General features: G+C 47.9%; 1 protein-coding gene across 2 annotated transcripts in view; it reads left to right on the top strand.

Moving 5' to 3' along the window:
- The first annotated feature begins 1848 nt into the window (after positions 1-1848).
- LOC142488389 (uncharacterized) overlaps positions 1849-19533 on the top strand; it is a 56073-nt gene continuing 38388 nt past the window's right edge. For both annotated transcript variants that reach the window (XM_075588869.1, XM_075588868.1), the window contains exon 1: positions 1849-2112. The gene's annotated coding sequence lies outside the window, so the exon portion shown is untranslated. The remainder of the gene's footprint in view (positions 2113-19533) is intronic.

Below are 19533 nucleotides of genomic sequence, written 5' to 3'. Positions count from 1 at the left end.
CACACACACTGGTACACACACACACACACACACACACACACTGGTACACACACACACACACACACACACACACACACACACACACACACACTAGTACACACACACTGGTACACACACACTGGTACACACACACACTGGTACACACACACACACACACACACACACACACACACACACTGGAGTACAGGACAGAGGCAGCCACGAGCAGGTAGGTGGCTCTCCGCCTCCCCCTGCACCCACCCCCGCGCCCATCTCCCGCACCTAGGGGGGGGGGATAGGAGCGCCGGGACACAAAGGTAAACTGCCGCCCCCCCTCCCCCGGAGGGCAGCCACGGGCTCCCGGGGCAGAATGGGGGTACACCGCGCAGCCACCACTGCCAGCCCCCGCGCCCATCTCCCCCGACCAAGGGGACAGGGGGGGGGGAGGGAGCACCAGGACAGGAGGCAAAGGATAAAAAACCCACCTCCTATCCCCCCGGGCGGGCAGAGGGGGGGAAACACCGCGCAGAAGAGCCAGGAGCCAGGAGCCGTGGGCAGAGACACACACCACGTGTGCTCTGCCGCAGGAAGCGGAAGGCCCGCCCCCAGGCACCCTTCCTTCCATCCATTCCACATGCCGGTCCTTGGTGAAGGACGATGCCGGGGGGCGGGGCTTAATGCCGGGACGCTGGGGATTGGCCAACAAGGTAGGAAACTGCCGGGTGGGGGGGGGGGGGGGGGGGGGGGGAGGCATTAAAAAAAAAAAAATACTTACCAGCCGGGCTGCTGCAGTCTCCTCCTCCGCGCCGCCGCAGACTCGCGCACAGTGCACCGCAGCTTACTCGCGCACAGCGCACAGTGCACCGCAGCTTACTCGCGCACCGCCGGCGACAAAAAAATGGGGACACATTGAGGAAAATCCGGGACATTTCCGGTCCACACAGAAAACCGGTACAGCTCCCGAAAAACCGGGACTGTACCGGCAAAAGGGGGACGGGTGGTCACCCTACACACACGGCACAGAGTATATCACCAGACATCACTACACACACACGGCACAGAGTATATCACCAGACCTCACTACACACACAGCACAGAGTATATCACCAGACCCCACTACACACACACACGGCACAGAGTATATCACCAGACGTCACTACACACAGCACAGAGTATATCACCAGACGTCACTACACACACAGCACAAAGTATATCACCAGACCTAACTACACACACGGGCACAGAGTATATCACCAGACGTCACTACACACACGGGCACAGAGTATATCACCAGACGTCACTACACACAGCACAGAGTATATCACCAGACGTCACTACACACACAGCACAGAGTATATCACCAGCCGTCACTCCACACACAGCACAGAGTATATCACCAGACCTCACTACACACACAGCACAGCGTATATCACCAGACCTCACTACACACACGGGCACAGAGTATATCACCAGACCTCACTACACACACGGGCACAGAGTATATCACCAGACCTCACTACACACACAGCACAGAGTATATCACCAGACGTCACTACACACGGCACAGAGTATATCACCAGACCTCACTACACACACAGCACAGAGTATATCACCAGACCGCACTATATACGGTGGGAGATGGGGGTGAGATTGTCACTATGTTTCTCACCAGCCCACAGCCAGCACCGCGTGCAGATCTCATCAGGGGGCGCTCCCCGCACCTTGCTTGGGAGCCCACCAGGGGTCACTGTTCCATATGAGCTCAGGAGGAGCTGGTTAGAGGCGCTCTGGCCTCCCCTCTTCCCTCTCTATGGTCACTCTGCTGCAGCCGGATGTCCTGGTGTGTGAGATGTGATTCCGGCAGGAAACACTGACCCTGAGCACAGACTGTCCCACATCCTGAGGGGGGAATCCAGGTCACTCCCACAGGGAAGGACTGAGAGATCACAGGGGCTCCCCCCACCCTCCATAGGAAGTACTCACAGTGAGGGGGGGGATAAAGTGCACATCTCAGGCACTGAGGGGGGGGAACACACTGAGGAATAGGCTCTGCAGCCTCTAAGTCCCTTTTCCTGTGTCCCCCTCACATTGCCCACCCCCTGCTGCACAGAGATCTTCAGCCTGTGTTATTGGGTAAGTGCTTTCCTCCTCCTCCCTTCCCCTCCCTTGTGTGACCTGTGCACATTATCCCAGTGCTGCTCTGAGCTTCCTTACACACAGGAGCCTGAGAGGCTGAGCCTCTGATAGTGAGCGGGAGCCTCTGGCACTGGGGGGGTTACTCCTCCTGTATCACAGGGACTGGGAGATAATGGGGGTTATTTTACATTGGGAATTAACATTAGGGATCAGTGAGGATAAGATTGGGAAAGTTATTAAATAGAGTTAGAAAGTAATTAGATTGAGGGAGTATTGGTTGGAGTTTAACTCCTTCATTACCACAGGGGCCAGCATCATGTGTGAGTTATGGGCTATAGCTTCTCTGTGTGAGGCTGACCTGTTTGCCCGGGAACAGTCCTGGTCTGACAGTATGTTCTGATGTCCCAAATATCTGCTGCGGAGGAGAGAAAGTTATTTTGAGGGGAATGTTGTTGGGTGAGCAATTTGACAGGCTCTGAGATCAGGAGGGAGAGAGACACAGACATATACAGGAGATTTAGGAGTGAAACACAGAACTACAGCTGCGGGAGAGCAGGGTGACCCCAGGCATAGGGGTGGGTGCTGTGTCTGGGTCTCTGTGCATGCTCCGCCATATAGAAACCCAAACATGTGGCAGCCTCACGTCTGTAGCATACAAGGGGTTAACCCCTCATTTTCTAAATGGTGCAAATATACAGAGATAACAGAAAGGTACAAGATCCCGTGATACAGTATTATTAGCTGTAGGAATCCATGAAACATTGCTTGTAGTAACAGGAGGGAGAGGGGGAGGGGATATGATGCCTTTTATTGGACCAACAAGTAGTTGAAATGTTACAAGCTTTCTGACCTCTCAGGATCCTACATCAGGTGTGACCGAAATACAGAAACACAATATAATATACAGTATGTGTAACCGGGTTTACCCCCTGGTCCCCCTTAACTCCGTTGCAGCTGCGGGGGGAGGCTTCCGGGGCACGCGATGATGCTGGAGTGGCGGGCGGACCCGCAGGGAAGTAGGGACCCCATCGGCAGGCTGCGCAAGTGTTGAGGCTGGCGATCCGGTCGCCGGAGCTCTGCGTCGGGACGTCGGTTGAGCGCGCCCATCTTGGATTGCCTGTGCATGTGCAGATGGCAAATTAAGCATGTGCAATAGAAAAGGTTGCGGCGGCCCTTTTAGAATAAGGCTCAGCGCGGAACTACAAATCCCAGCAGCCTCTGGGGCTGCTGGTCACATTAGCCAGCATAGCCATTAAGGCTGCTGGACTCACGGAGCCCCAAAAGAGCTACATTTGGCGCGCTCATCACACCACACCAGTCAGGAGCACGATGGAGAGGAAGAAGGTAATGTCCAGGGAGCTGTGCTCTGCTGGACAGGGACTGATTTCTTCCAGGTCCCAGCTAGAGGGAAAGGGGGTGGATCCTCAGGCGCATCGTTCTGCTTGTTGCTCCAGGACATATGTGAACGTAAAAGAGAGATAGGGGACCACAATGAGGAATAATTCAACACATATGGGTGCCTTTGATCTCTTTAAAGGGGTAAAAAATAATGGGAAAGGGAACACACTCACATTAGATGTCTGACCTTGATCAGATGGCTGATCCTCTGGTGTGGATAGGGGGAAGGAGTGGGGGGGGGGGGAAGGGCCCCTTGATGATTTGTCAAAATAGGGAAAAGAAGGGAAAAATAGTGTAATAACGTTTATTGATACAAAATAAAATAGAGATTAAAAACTCACAAGCGGCCAAACAATATTGGCATAGGGAGGAGATATGTCCAGACCCCACAGAGCGTCCCTCTAGAAGATGGGTGGTCTTGTGTGGCCTGGCTTCCAGCTGGTAGAGTCTTGAGATAGTGCGTGGGATTCTGCAAGGTCCCAGCTAGACCCCGACTCACTGTAGTTGTGTGTGCTGCAAGGGAAGGCCCATAGGTAGGGATGCTCTATCATACATCCCCGAGGAAGGCGCAGTAGTGCCAAAACCCGTAGGATAGACCTTTACAGATATATTAGCTATAGTAGTTGTTACTAGCTGACTATAATCAAGTTTGAAATTAGCAAGCCAGACATTTGAGCCGGAGTGGTGGTGTCCAAGAGTGAACATCACAGTACAGCACTGCCCCCTGATCGGAACACCGGAAGTGCGTGGGAGAGCATCAGAGGAGGAAGTGGACGCTAAGCAGGACGCCAGGAAACCAGCGGCTGCGTCTGAGAGAGTCCAGGAGACCACGTGACAACCCCGAGTGAGACTACTAGTTCCAGCGATGGCTACGGAGACTGCAGGAAATACCGGTGATCCAGAGGGAAAGTGCAACACTCGCTCCTAAGATCAGCGTGTGTGATTAGCCACACAGCACCTTGACAGGCAATAGTTTCTGGCTCCATTTATCTACTTATACATAGTTTTAACACCTTAATGTTTATGCTCAGATCGTGATACAATATTGTGTATATACATTTATACTTTTTCAGTTTAATACACCTTAGTCTGCTACAGTGCCCTTGTTTTTTGTTCTGCTACTTACATATTAATACACACACACAAGCAGTGTACATACATAGCTATATACCACGTGCGTACATAAACAAACATCTATAAATATGCAAACATACACCCACTTGTGATTTGCTACAAAAGTGTGTGTGTGTGTGTGATGTATCTGTAGAAAAGGGGGAGAAGAAACAGCGCACATCCTATTGCATTAATAATAAAACCAGGGGGTAAACAATGCCCACAAAGAAAATCTCATCAGAAATTTCACATAAATGTTTCTTTAGCGGGAAATCCGCATATAATCACCAATAACTGGGGGAATCATCCCACGGTGGCAGAAAACTCCAAAGCCGCCTCCTGCTTAGGCGCTCTTGCAGCCGCAGCTAGAATCCTCCGATACCAACACGAATCAACAGTGCAAGGCCGCGCCTATAGTGCCAGCGACGGCGACACTACGGGTGACGTCACCCGCAGCGATAGTTATATTTCGCTTTGTGGCGGCGTCGCGGGCGACCTGGCATTTGATTGGTTCATGGGCTGTCACATGAGGCGACCAGCCCTTGAAAAATCAAATATTGCCAGCTTAGTTTTCGCGACGCATTGTCGCCGTTGCGCTTACTATAAGGGCACGCAGCGGCAATGCATTTGTTTTTGGGCGATGTCGCGGGCACTATAGGCGCAGCCTAACCCGATCCTAAATGGTAGCAGGCAAGCAGCCTGGACGTGGGTCCTTCACAGCACATCACACATCAGCACTCTGCTTACAGCCTTCTCTGCTCACAGGACAGGCAGGGATTCCCTTCAGTGCTACAGCCACTTCTTCACAGGTGCATATTACGTGGTGACGTCACTCTCTACGCGTTTCGTCAGCTGACCATCAGGAAGTGACATTTCTGATGAGATTTTCTGTAAGTGGGCATTGTTTTTCCCCCGTTTTTATTATATTAAATATGTCAACTAGCTGATATACCCGGCGTTGCCCGGGATGTAAATGCGTAATAGGTAGTATTATTTATAAATAGGTTATTGTATTGTATGTCTTTATTTATATAGCGCCATTAATGTACATAGCGCTTCACAGCAGTAATACATGTGGTAATCAAATAATTAACAGATAATATAAATAACAGGTCATGGGAATAAGTGCTTCAGACATAAAAGTAACATTAAGGAAGAGGAGTCCCTGCCCCGAGGAGCTTACAGTCTAATTGGTAGGTAGGGAGAACGTACAGAGACTGTAGGAGGGAGTTCTGGTAAGTGCGTCTGTAGAGGGCCAAGCTTTATGTATCATGTGTTCAGAATATCCACAGTGCTATTCATATGCTTCTTTAAGCAAGTGTGTCTTAAGGTGGGTCTTAAAGGTGGATAGAGAGGGTGCTAGTCGGGTACTGAGGGGAAGGGCATTCCAGAGGTGTGGGGCAGACAGTGAAAAAGGTTTAAGGCGGGCGAGGGCTTTAGATACAAAAGGGGTAGAAAGAAGACATCCTTGAGAAGAACGCATGAGTCTGGATGGTGCATAACGAGAAATTAGGGCTGAGATGTGAGGAGGGGCAGAAGAGTGTAAAGCTTTAAAAGTGAGGAGAAGAATGGAGTGTGAGATGCGGGATTTGATCGGAAGCCAGGAGAGGGATTTCATGAGGGGAGATGCTGAGACAGATCTAGGAAAGAGGGAAAGAGTAGACTGATTCTGGCAGCAGCGTTTAGGATAGATTGTAGGGGAGACAGGTGAGAGGCAGGAAGGCCGGACAGGAGGAGGTTACAGTAATCAAGACGGAAGAGAATGAGGGCCTGAGTCAGAGTTTTAGCTGTCGAGCAACAGAGGAAAGGGCGTATCTTTGTTATTTTGCGGAGGAAAAAGCGACAGGTTTTAGAAATGTTTTGAATGTGAGGGGTGAATGTGAGAGAGGAGTCGAGTTTGACCCCTAGGCAGCGTGCTTGGGCTACTGGGTGAATGATCGTTGTTCCAACAGTAATGTGGAAGGAGGTAGTAGGGCCAGGTTTGGGAGGAAGTATGAGGAGCTCTGTTTTAGCCATGTTGAGTTTAGGACTGGAAGGTTATGAATAGGTTCACTATTTAGCAGAAAGGTTGTATAATAATGTAGAAAAAAAAATGTATGATAACGTCATGTCATATGGTATGTAACGTATACAAAAGGTTAATTGTAAACACACCACACGACAATGTAGATTTAGGTGACAAAATGGATGTAAAAATGAAGTGGATGTTACAGAAATATGGACACTCGTTACAATATTGATTAGTGACATGTCGTCTGGTGGCAATAAGTATGGATGGCAAAGGTAGGATGATCAAACTGCATGTTCATTGTAAGGCTTGTTTTATAAACAACATTTTGTGTTGTTCCACTTCGAGCAAAGATATACAACTCATTTGGTGCGCCCACTCTAGAAGACGCCACATATAACTGGCCGTGGGAGAAACATAGTAATTCTAAGTTGATACCAGTGCACTTGATTGACTGTCCCTGTGCCTTGTTGATGGTGATACCAATGGTCAGTCAGACCGGGAACTGGAGGCGTTTGAAAGTGAACACCATGTCTGTTGGAATGAGTGCAATGCGGGGGATGAAGACATCTTCTCCTTTTGCCTTTCTGGTCAATACAGTTGCCTCAATGAGGTTGGGCATCAATTTTTTTTATGCAGAGTCTTGTGCCATCATTACACAGGCTAGGTGTGTTGCGATTTGCGAAGTAGCATGGTGGGTGCTCCAAGTTTGAGTCAAAGTAGATGTGGTGGCATTCCCGGGGGGTCCAGTGAGTTGAGGAATTCTGTTGGATAGTTGACGGCTTTGTCGGCATCCACCACCGTATCGATTGACTTGTATTGAGTAAGTGTGCCTGGAAGCATATCCTGAATGTTATTTGTCATTTACAGAAATATTTTTTTGCTGGAAGGATGGCTCGTTCACACAGCCACTGGTGATTTGTGTAATTTGCCAATATGTTTGGATATACGTGATGTATGAGGTCTGTAAGCGATGTCATCATGTGTCAAAAATCGGGTGGAAAATGAATTTCACCTGATGGCAACTGAGTGGGGAAAGTACCTTCACCAATTTGAAGAAGCTTGTCAGCAAAATCTTGACTCCCCTAGAAGGTGTTCTCGCATATATGTTGTTAAGGGAAATTTTTTGATGTGTCGCTACAGATTTAGAAGCTTTTAGTCATGCATGAAGTTCGTGTGCTGGTGTGGATCTTGGTATGACTGGAAGTGTTTGTCGAAAATCACCAGCTAAAAGTATGACATCTCCTCCCATGAGTTTATGACTATTACGTAAGTCTTTTAATGTTCAATCGTGGGTTTCAAGTGATTTCTTGTGAGCCATCGTACAATCATACCAGGTGAAGATTTTGCAAGTTTGTAGTACGTGTGCTTGACCAGATGCTTTGGTAATATTACACGTTGGGTTTTCTTCATTGGCAATGTTTAGAGGTAATTTGAGTGCGGAGTGCACTGTTCTTCCTCCATCCATAAGAGTGGCTGCAATGCCAGATGATGCTATTGCAAGGGCCAAATGATTCTGCATTCTGATTCCAGCAAGGAGTAAGTTGATGAGAAATGTTTTTCCCGTTCCTCCTGGAGCATCTAGAAAAATTATTGCACCTTCTTCCTTTGTGATCTGGTCCATTATGTTCTGATATGTGGTATGTTGCTTTGCGATTAACAGGGGTTTTCTGGATGCCACATATGTTCGTAGATGTTCAACATTGTAGTTTCTCTCTCGCATTAGGTCTGTATTAAGTAGATTACGGTGATGACGTTGAAGAGGTTGTAGACCTAACTGAAGTAGTCTGATGACTCCTGAAGAAGCAAGAGTGAAACGCATTGAGTCAGCTGTTCTAAGAGGACCAGAGTGTGGTGAGACGGGGAATCAAGCTGAATCCCAAGGCAAGACGCTCCTCCACCCCTTACCTGTGACAACATCCGGTAGTAACGTATGCGGAAGCAGAGGACGACACGCGAGCGAGACGTGTGGAAGCCTTAACAGACGAAGTCTCCCACCCTGTCGGAGGTTCTCTCCCACACATGTTTGTCTATTTGAAATGTGAGTGAGATTACTCTTTTTTTTTTTTTTTCGTGTTTGAATACATTTGGTCGTACAATACACACTATTGTGGCTTTTTTCTCCCTATATTTTTCGATCTACACCATTCCTACCCACTAAGGGATTTCCTGGGATATCGATCCACCTAAGGGGCTCTAGTCAGAGAGAGAAGAGTGTCTGACATGCCTCTTACACCAGAATTCTTGTGAGTGCAACCTTATCAGAGCCTACAGACTGATACACCACTAATTATTACCATCTGCACTATTATTGTCATTTTATATTTCATATATCACTGGACATCACCAGCGCTCCTCCTCACACAGAAGAAAATAAATTGCTAACTGAAGTAGTGTCTTGTTATTGATGGCTAGACCTTTATCTTCCAACAATATTAGGACCGCATTGAAGATCTCGGGTGAAAATTGTAAATCCAGTGTTGGGTTGTCTGTACGTGCTTTGGCAATTATATCATCACTCATATTTTCTCGATAAGTCTCCCATAGACTGTTGGGGTTCGATGGGTTGCAGGTGGTGAGTATAATGGCAAAAACCAAGCTTTTGGCAAGCTTCTCTGTAAGTCGCACACTTTCCCGTTGGCTGTTTTTGAGAGCTGTAAAAGAAGTTGGTCCTGGAACTGTATGAAGTAACATTCTCAGAAAAAAACATTCTGCGTTGTTTGGATGAACTGTATACACACGACCCAAGGCTTCGCTGGCAACGGCAACCTGTCCTGGAACTGGGACTCCACGTTTTCTTTTGCTGAACATTTTTCGGGAGGAATTCCAAGTGTAATATCGTGGAGTGTCAGGATAAAGTAATGTCTTTGCAAAGGAGTCATGTTGACGTAATTGAAAGAAGGCTGTTAAAGTAGTGTTTGGTGGTTGAGCAGCAAGTGCCTCAGCGTTATGAGGTGTGACGTACAGTACACTCTGTCCTTTCTCTAAATGAACAGTCAGGTGAACAACGGTTGGGTGGCGTTTGTGAATAGGAAAGCTGAAAATGCGTCAAACGGCTTCATTGCTACTGATATATCTTCCCAACTGGTACTGAGAAACTTCGTCACGGCTGTTGTCATGTGTGAGTCCAACAATTGCCATGTCGCTTCCGTTGTTAACATACTTGCAAAAGTATTTGATGGATTTGACCGAATTACAGAGTTCTACATTAATGTGGGCATTACATTTCTTAGAAAGTAGTGGAGAATATGGAACAACCCATCTGTTGTCCACTTCGATATCCCAGTTCCCTTGAAGATTCAGTGTTGCTGTTTATCTACCGTCTGATGGAGCGCGCCTTCTATAGCGAGGAGATCCATCATCTCCAGTTTGTGTCTGTATTCAATTGTCTGGGATATTTTTTGGTGCACTTTGCGTCCTTCATACATGGGGCATTGAGATTAAGGTTTCCACATGGTCCATGAATCATATTTCTGGTCACTATTGCAGAGAGTATTGGGTCTGCGTCTGGATTTAGCAACTGGGCAGATATAACGTTATCGATTATTCGATTGGATGAAGTTTTTCTTTCAGCCATATGAGAATATGAGCATGTGGAAGTCCTCATTTTTGCCACTCAATAGAGTACATCCAGCATCGTGTTTGTCCAAAAACATGACTCTTGGTCATGAGGTTCATTAATTTGATGAACTTTTGTCGGAAGACTCGGGCTATTAAGTCGTGTCGATCGCTGGGTCCACATGAAAGTTGTTCTTTTATCTGTGTCCAAGCTGGATTACATGTAAAGGTAATAAAGAAGTCTGGCCATCCATATGCTCGAACATATGACATGGCATCTTGATCATATTCTTGCATGTGCCTAGGGCTTCCTGTGAAGGTAGCAGGTAGAATGAGCATTTTTCCAATGTTGTCAACTGTAATGCGTAGCTCACTACAAACGAGGCGCGACCACTGGGTTGAGGTAGGGATTGAGACAAAAGGCTGACCACAACCGCGAGGGTGCGTCTAGAGTGTAGGATGGTCGTTCTAGCAGGGTCAGGATTATAGAAGACATAGTCCCGAGTACTTGCCAGATTCAGGAGTAGGAGTGACGGATCGTTGGGGTACGTAGCCGGGATCAGGACTGGAGAAGGAGGGATCGTCGTAAAGCCAGGGTCAGTGCCGGAGAGAAGAGAGTAGTCGTTCCAAAGCCAGAGATCAGTACAGGAGAGTATCACAAGGTAAAAGTCTAAAGACAGGTCAGGCAGCAGGGATTCAGACATCAAGGCAGGATACAGGATAGCAGCGAGGTACAGCGTCACATACAGGAGTTATGCTCGGCAATCAGTGAGTGCACAAACAAGGTATAAATAGGACCTCCCACCAATGGGAGGCAATCGGGAAGCAGGAAGTCCTCCGCCGATAGGCTGCTGGAACACAGGTGTGTTCTACCCGTGCAAGTACTGGGCGACCCTGTCGTGTGCCCTGTGTGCACGTCGCAGCACCCGCGTCGTCGCGGAGACTGGATGCGGGACCAGAGAGGAAGCAGGAACCCGCGCATGCCCGCTGTTCGTAGCCGTCCACAGGATTGGGGCGTAGACAGGAGGCGGGATCCGAGGAGGAGCAGGAATCCCGCGCAGTAGTGCCGCACTGCAAATTGCGGATCTCAGAGTGGGGACGGAGTCCAGTGATGGAACGAGGGGCGGGACCTGTAGGGGACCGTGGGACCCGTGCAATGTCCGCTCGCTGCTCAACTCTCACTGACGAACGCAGACGATGTACCGCAACCTGGGGATCAGACCGTGCGCAGGATGCCCTCTCTGAGTGTCTTTCGCCCAGGACCCAGGGTTAAGGGGGACAGAATCGCCCGAATGGCGAATCTTCCCATCAACTAGACCATCGTTGAGTACAGCATCCTTCAGATGTATGTATTGATCGACGCAAAGTTGTTTTTGATGTAAACTTGTGTAGAAAAGACGCCTGCTCTCAAATTTTGCATACATGTCAACAATAAACTGATGAAAAAGTTGGCGACAATTTAAAGTGTGGTTCTGTGATCCATCTCTTATCATCATTCTGTAGGCGTGGAAGTCCATAGCTGAAACTGTTTTATTTGTCGTGCATGTGAAGCTGGGTCTACTTGCATGATGTTGAAGTGATATCCATCGTCACCGTTGATATATTTTGGTGGCTATTGAAGTGCATCATATGATCGATTGTGTTTCACAAATGCGTTGCAGCGAATCACTGCGCCTCTGAATAATTATGTCACGTTGATCAAATTGTTCGCCTGCTATAACTATTGCAACTTCGTTGATTTGTGGAGCATTAAAGCGACGTTCATGTTGACCCACTGGTGTTTTGTCAGCTCGGATGACCACCTTGTATTCATCAGTCGGCATGCGTTCTAGTGATGTTTTGAAGGTGTTAATTAGATGGTTGTGTTGATGTAACATCCTTTTGTAAGTGTACAACAATATCACGTCTTATGCCGGGAAGAGAATGGCATCATTGATCCGCTTCTTGTTGCTCGTCCCCCATAAAGTACATTTGTAAACATTTAGGAGTTTCATCCGGTAATGGGAGAAGAGATCCGGCCCTGTGGTACACCTGACCTTGCACTTTGATAGTTGTGACAAAGCCTATTTGTTCAAGTATAGATGTAGCACCAAAGGATGTCACCTGAAAACAGGAGTTGTATTTTCTTATGTTCTTGAGGAAATGTTTTGATTGTGAAGTAGTCCTTGACATGTAGGAATCAAGCTCATTTGGGGTGATTCCAGAGGCGGTAGTAGAACTTTACAACTCTGAATGCACATTCCAGGAGATTCGTTTTTAAATTTCTTGGCTTGACAGTAACAACATATTGTGTCAATGTCCAACATTAACATTTGGATGTTGATCGTACTCGATGTGAGCATCGTAGTGAAAAGCCACTCGCAACAAATTGTAAAGTTGAGGTACCCGTGATGTAGTGTGTGTTTTCTGGTGATGTTGTAGTTGTGTCTCATGCTCCTGTCGGGGGGGGGGGGGGGGGGGGTTTGCTGCCCTTGATCTGGCTCTTTGTCTCTGTTTTGCAAGTCGTGTCTCATGCTGCTCTGGGGTCTCTGCCGCCCGTGATGTTGTTGCTCTTTCTCTGTCTTTTTGAAGTTGGGTGTGATGCTGGTGTTTTTTGTTTTCTGCTGCCCTTGATGTTCTGGCTTCTTGTGTCATGCTGGTCTGTGTTTTCTGCCGCCCTTGATGTAGTGGCTCTTTGTCTATGTTGTTGAAGTCGTGTCTCGTGCTGCTGTGTTGTCTCTGCTGCCCGTGATCTTCTTGCTCTTTGGCGGTGCTTTTCAAATGGGGTGTCGTGTGTGTGTGTGTGTTATGGTGCACTTGAGGTAGCAGGTGTTTGTGTGTCTGAAGTGTAGTCGGAGGGTGTTCAAGCTTGTCACGGGAGGACCAGCTTATTACCACTTTTACACCTTTTAATTACCGGGATCATTGATTGAGCAAGCAGAGAGATAAAAATAAATTGCGTTTATTCCCCTAATGAACGCACACAACTATGTTACACAAAAATACAGTAAAAAGACACACTTACTTTGGAAAACTGGGATAACAAACTAATCTTTCCTAATTGCAAACACAGCAAAATATTCCAGGCCACTTCTCCAATGGGACTGAATCTCGGGTGAATCACACAAGGTGGAACTGATGGAACTCTTAGATGGAACTCTTAGAACAGAAACCTCTGGTGTCCAGGTACCAGAAAACCTGCAGCCCAATTAAAAAACCTTAGCAACCGCATAACGCCTAATCAAAAAACCTTAGCAACCGCATAACGACCAATCTAAAACACTCATACAGGGTTTTCCACCGCTGAGCCTTTTCCCCGGGCAGGGGAAATATCCTCCTCTGCCCCTTCACCCCCGCCCCCCTCATGGTGCGAGGCTCCACAGTGCCTGGGGAAACAAAAGAAACAGCGCACAACGCCAAATAGTGAAGCAAATTCAACAATATATTATAGAATTAAAAAGGGGGTAATATATCTGCGTACATAAAAAAGGTTGGTAAAAGGCATGTAGTGTGTATCACACTGTTTACCACTCGGCTGTTAGCTGTAGATTCAGGCGCTTGCTTCCCTCTGCTGCTGCAGCTCAGTTGATTCTGGGGCAGGACGTCAGTCTTTTCACTCCCAAGGGGATTTCCCTTCATGCAACCTGGCTGCATGAAGGGAAATCCCCTTGGGAGTGAAAAGACTGACGTCCTGCCCCAGAATCAACTGAGCTGCAGCAGCAGAGGGAAGCAAGCGCCTGAATCTACAGCTAACAGCCGAGTGGTAAACAGTGTGATACACACTACATGCCTTTTACCAACCTTTTTTATGTACGCAGATATATTACCCCCTTTTTAATTCTATAATATATTGTTGAATTTGCTTCACTATTTGGCGTTGTGCGCTGTTTTCTTTTGTTTCCCTTCTCTTAGTGTGTGTGGGGTGCTGAGCCACCCCTGCGTTTACAGCTGCAGACGCCATTATCCCCAACACGGTTATGTGGCACTTATTATTTAATGTTTAACTATCTCACTGTGGGAGTTGTGGTTTAATTTTTTATACATTTTTTATCACTAAATTGATGGTATAGTCACTGCACTGTATATATTTATACATTTAAACTTTATAGGTAGTTAGGTAGTAGCGCACAGTTTTGTTTTTTGTGTCCACAGTGCCTGGCTGTTTAGCAAAGGGTGTTAGGTTGCCTTGTGTCAGGCCAGGATATGGGTGCTCTATAATAATGGCAGGGCCCATATGGCCTCACACCTAGGCATCTTTGAGCCCTTTCAAGTATGGCCCCTGGACAGACACACGTGAGCCGAGCTTGGTAACCATCTGTGCATTCCAGAGTCTATAACTTAGAAAGCCCTCAGCTCATATACAGGTGAGCAATATCTATACATATTAAACTATTCCCGTTTAATAAAAGATGTGGTGTCCTGTCTGCTGCATGCAAAAAGTTATGAGTTCCTATTCTGGTGTCATGCATGGAGTGAGTGTTTATCCTCTACAAATCACTAGCCTCATTCCTGGCACACATTAGAAATATACTTTTAAACACGGCAAATCTGCTCAGCTTCATAACCTTAGCGTGAGCACCTTCGTGAACCCCTACTCTAGGCTCAGGATACCTGGGCATGTACAGTATGTGGTACCTCTGCTATACTGGGGAGCCCCATGCTATACTAAGGACTCTGTGTATACCTGCAGATATCTTTTAACCCCTTCATACCCATTTATCTTGTCTGGAAGATGCTGCAGCAGGGACTCTGGCAGTGAATCGTAAGAGCGTTTTCAGGGTACAAGGTTGGCGGAGTAATGCGCTTAGCAGTATCAGAGGATATCACTCAATCTCCGTATACAACTTTTGGGGTATCTCATAACCCGGAACCCCGCTACATAGACACATTCTGCAAAGACTTTCTCCGCCAAACCCACCCTGAAACTTACAGCCTAGAAATCTCCCGATCCCAGCATCCCGGAAAGGAGATAAAATCACATCATTCTTTATTGTCGCAAAATCAGTATACAGTTGCAGTAATACGTTTTTAACATCTGGGTCCCAGAGCTGACACTCTAGGACCCAGGGTTAACCAAGTGGGCCTGAACTTTATTATAAGCCCAGTTAACCCCTTCCCCGCCACAGTTCTGTTGTCTTTGTTTTGCGTGAACTTACAGATTTTTGGTGTGATTAAGTGGTTGAATGTTAGTGTGTTTTTGGGAGCCATGTTTTGTCGGGCACACTATAACATGTTTTAATGAGCAGAGTGAATATCACAGTATGAAAAAGCAAACAGAGTGAATGAGGAATCAGTTGTACAATATATTGCATAGGTACTTGTGTCCTGTGATGTGCGTTGTGTTTGTGTGTGTATGGTTGTGTAGGTGAAAGGTGATGCAGTGATACAATGAGACAGTGTGGGGTAGGAGAGTACGTAGTGTTATGAGAGTGTAGGTGGGTGTGTTAATATGTAAAGAAAGGTATATTGTGTATATGTATTATTGATGTAAAATTTACAGAGATAGGCGTGATAGTGTAACGCTTGACTGCCCGCAGACCTGGCCAGTCCCCAATAATAAGGTGGGGAAGGGTATAACATGCACCTACAGCAGTGAGGGCGTGCCCGGAGTGTGGTATGATGCGTTGCTGGGCCTGGTGAGAAAGGGTTAGCCTGATACTTGCCGCGTCCGGGGTGCTAGAGGTCCGAGGGTAAAGATCCGAAAGCCGTAGGTCAGGGGCAGGAGAGAGCAGCGTAGTGAGGTCCATAGCCGAGTCCAGGGAGTAGCGAGGTACACAAAGTCTAACGGGAGCCGAGATCAAATCCAAGGGTATCAAACGAGGGCAGGAACTAGAGCGAGCGCTGCAACACAAAAGAGAGCCAGGCATAGACCTCCGTACTACAAGAGCCACAGGAAAACTATGCAGAGCGAGTTAGGAGAGGGCAGACGGGAACTATAAATGCCGGAGAACCAATGGGGGCAAGAGGCGGAGCGGGGGATTGACTGAGCGGTCCCAGGGATAGGTTAGGATGCCTGGTGTGGTGTTCCCTAGTGGGAATAGCCTCTAGCTGCTGGGAGATGGAGCCAAGGCTGCAGGAGGCGTGTAGAAGAGGACGGGTGCGCGCGCGCCCTGTAACACTCCCGCGCGCACGCCCTGTAACACTCCCGCGCGCACGCCCCTGCAGCGTGTGGGCAGAGGCGGCATGTGCCGCAGAGGAACGGCGTGGCGTCTGACCGGAGCGGTTAAGGAGCTGACGGGGAGGGGGCCTGGGACGAGCGGCAGTACTGGGAGCCGGGGTGACGGGGACCCGCTGTTAGACGCGTGTCCCCCGATCCCTTACAGATAGTGAGCAAGTGTGAGTGCATCTGGATAACACAGTTGTATAGACAGTGATTGTTTTGAGAGCAGATGTGGTCTGAAAAAGTGTGTGCTGTGCAAGGCAGTGTGTGGCGTGGTGGTGCAGCGGGGTAGTATGGTTGGGAAGGTGAGTGTGAAAGCATGAATTGAGTGGCGTTGTGAGGACTGCAGGCGTAATACAGAACACAGTGAGTGTAGTAAGATGTGCTCACAGGGAAGTAATATTTCCTAAAGGTGATGTGTGAAGTGCACAAACAGTTGATATTATGATGAGACAATAAATAATTGTGTAACTTTGTAATCCGCACAGTCAAGAAAACATAATGGCAGGAATTTGTAATGGTCACAGTCGTGAGCATGCATTGTGTTGTTGTGTAATACACACTGCAGCACATTTTTAATTGTTGGTAGTGTACATAGTAGTGAGACAGTTGTGTGCATGTGCCCAGTGTTGTAGGTGTATTACAAAGTAAATATTGCAATGTGTAGAGTTAATGGGTGCAGGTGTGTGAGCGAAGGCACTTAGAGTTGGCAACTTGAATGAACATTGGCTTATTTTAATGTATATCAAGGTAGATCCAAAGAAAGGATCAGAAAGGTTCCCTCATAAAAGAGCACTCATGGTGTGGAGTATAGTGCGCAGACTGCTATTGGTCTATCAAAATGATATATGTAGATAGGTCCAATTATCCCATCTAAACCACATAGGCCAGGAAGAAAAATAATAAAGTTTTATTCAAATATATAGATTAAAAACATACAAATCACATTCAAACATTAAAATTAACCCCGTAATTCAAGTGGCTGGATCAGCTAATTCAATGGAGATTGATACAAATATCAATGTGCTGTCACTCTAGGCGTCTAGTAATATAGACTAATGTCTTACAGTAGGGAAGAAGCTAGGAGGAATACTCTCTTTGAGCCGGTAGGATATATGACGTCCCACAGAGTAGCTAAGTGTGTATAAAGGATAGTCAATATAAATACTCAGTTAGGGATGCTCCAAAGCGGTGTATCAGATTAGCAGTTGGTCATGATCATTGACATATAGTATCATTTATCTAAATCTGACAAGCATGGCCCGCAGCCTTACAAAAAAGCTCTACAGAGAGTACATATGGCTGCCAGTGTATATGGGTGGCTGCTGGGTATAGTAGTTCTGTTGGAGATAATCAGATGCAGTGTATCAAAAGAACAGCTAGCAATAGTCATTGACATATAGGATAAATTATCCAAATCTGATATAGATAGCCCGCCGTCATCCCAATGGGTTCTATAAAGAATACACACGGCTGCCAGTGCCTGTAGGGAGCTATTAAATACAGTTGCTCCATTACCGATAATACAGTGCTGTGTATCAAATAAACTGTTTCGCTGAAACAGGTATGCTGTCTGTAGCTAGCATAGGTAAACCACAGTGATACCAATGAATCTGCAGAGAATACAAGCCTGGCGGTGTTGTGTGCTGCTTCCTGCTTCTCCTACGTGTCGACGCTGCCACTTGTGATGACGGCACAGTTGTGTGCATGTGCCCAGTGTTGTAGGTGTATTACAAAGTAAATATTGCAATGTGTAGAGTTAATGGGTGCAGGTGTGTGAGCGAAGGCACTTAGAGTTGGCAACTTGAATGAACATTGGCTTATTTTAATGTGCAATACCATAAACAGTGAAGTGAATGTGACAAAAATACATTATGAGAGCTGTGTTTCATAATGACATTCCACAGTATGTATAATTGTATTACAGAGGGCATACACATAGCATTAGCATACACAGAAATGATGAATGTATATAGTAGCACGATAGTTGTATGTCTGTGGGCAGGTGAATGAAAAAGTAATGTCATATGGGAGAGGAGAAATATAAATGTAGAATATGTGCGAGTGTTCTAGCAAGTGGGAGGGTTGTAAAAGGTCAGTGTGTAAGAGATACCGCGAGGGTGCGGTGTTCGCTGTTAGTGAATGTGAGGGTGGTGTTTGTGTAGTTGGCGTGGGTATGTGTTGTCATGTGCGCAGGGTTGACATGTCTTACCTGTCGTCCCGGTGTGTGTGTGTGTCTCGATGTTTCTCCGAAATAGGCGGTGCGCTACAGAATGGGTGTGTGCAGCAATGGTTCAGGTGTGGTTCAGGGCTGTCCTCTCCTGTTCCGGTGTGGGTCGGTGTGAGGTGTGTGTCCCGCTAGGGTGTGATGGTGTGTGATCCGGTGGGTGGGTGTTCAGTACGGGCGGCGGGTGGGTGTTGAGTGTGTGTGCGGTAGGGTGTGAGCGTGTGTGAGGCGGCAGGTGTGTTGTGAGTGTGTGGAGTGGCGACTGCTGAGTGATGGCAGTGCACAGGGGTGTGAGTCAGCGTGTGGGTAGTGAGTGCGGCGGGTGTGTGTGAGGCAGAAGGTGGCGGTGCGGGGTTGTCTCAGTGATGTGGGGTGGTGGGTGGGGGAGAGTCAGGAGGCGGTGGGTAGGTGGTGTGCTCAGTGATGTTGCGGGAGGGTGAGAGACAGGAGCTGGTGGGTGCAGGGTTTGAGCCAGGGGGAGGGGGCGCTGAGTGATGTTGGGCGGCGGGTGGGGGAGACGCAGAAGGCTGCGGATGGAGGGTTTGAGCTGGGGTGATCTGACTGTCGGGCGGCAGGTGGGGGAGAGAAGGGGCGGGGTGGTCTGACTGATGTCGGGCAGCGGGTGGGGGAGACATTGGAGGCTGCGGGATTCAGGGTTTGAGCCGGGGTAGTCTGCCTGATGTTGGGCGGCGGGAGGGGTAGACACGGGAGCGTGCGGGGTTTGAGCCAGGGGGGGGGGCTGAGGGATGGATGGAGGGGGAGACACGGGAGCCTGCGGGTGCGGTGTTTGAGCCAAGGGGGGCTGAGTGATGTCGGGCGGCAGGAGGGGGAGACACGGGAGCCTGCAGGGGGTGGTGTTTGAGCCAGGGGGTGGGAGAGGCTGAGTGATTGAAAGCGTTACTTTTTCACTTTGGTAGGAATCACTTCACTCAATCTAGTGATTTGGACAGCACTGGTTTAGCAGTCTCCGAAACA

The sequence above is a fragment of the Ascaphus truei genome, chromosome 2, assembly GCF_040206685.1.
Source record: "Ascaphus truei isolate aAscTru1 chromosome 2, aAscTru1.hap1, whole genome shotgun sequence".
Taxonomy (NCBI): domain Eukaryota; kingdom Metazoa; phylum Chordata; class Amphibia; order Anura; family Ascaphidae; genus Ascaphus; species Ascaphus truei.
The sequence above is the reverse complement of the archived record's forward strand: the minus strand, read 5'-3'. Positions and strand labels throughout refer to the sequence as shown.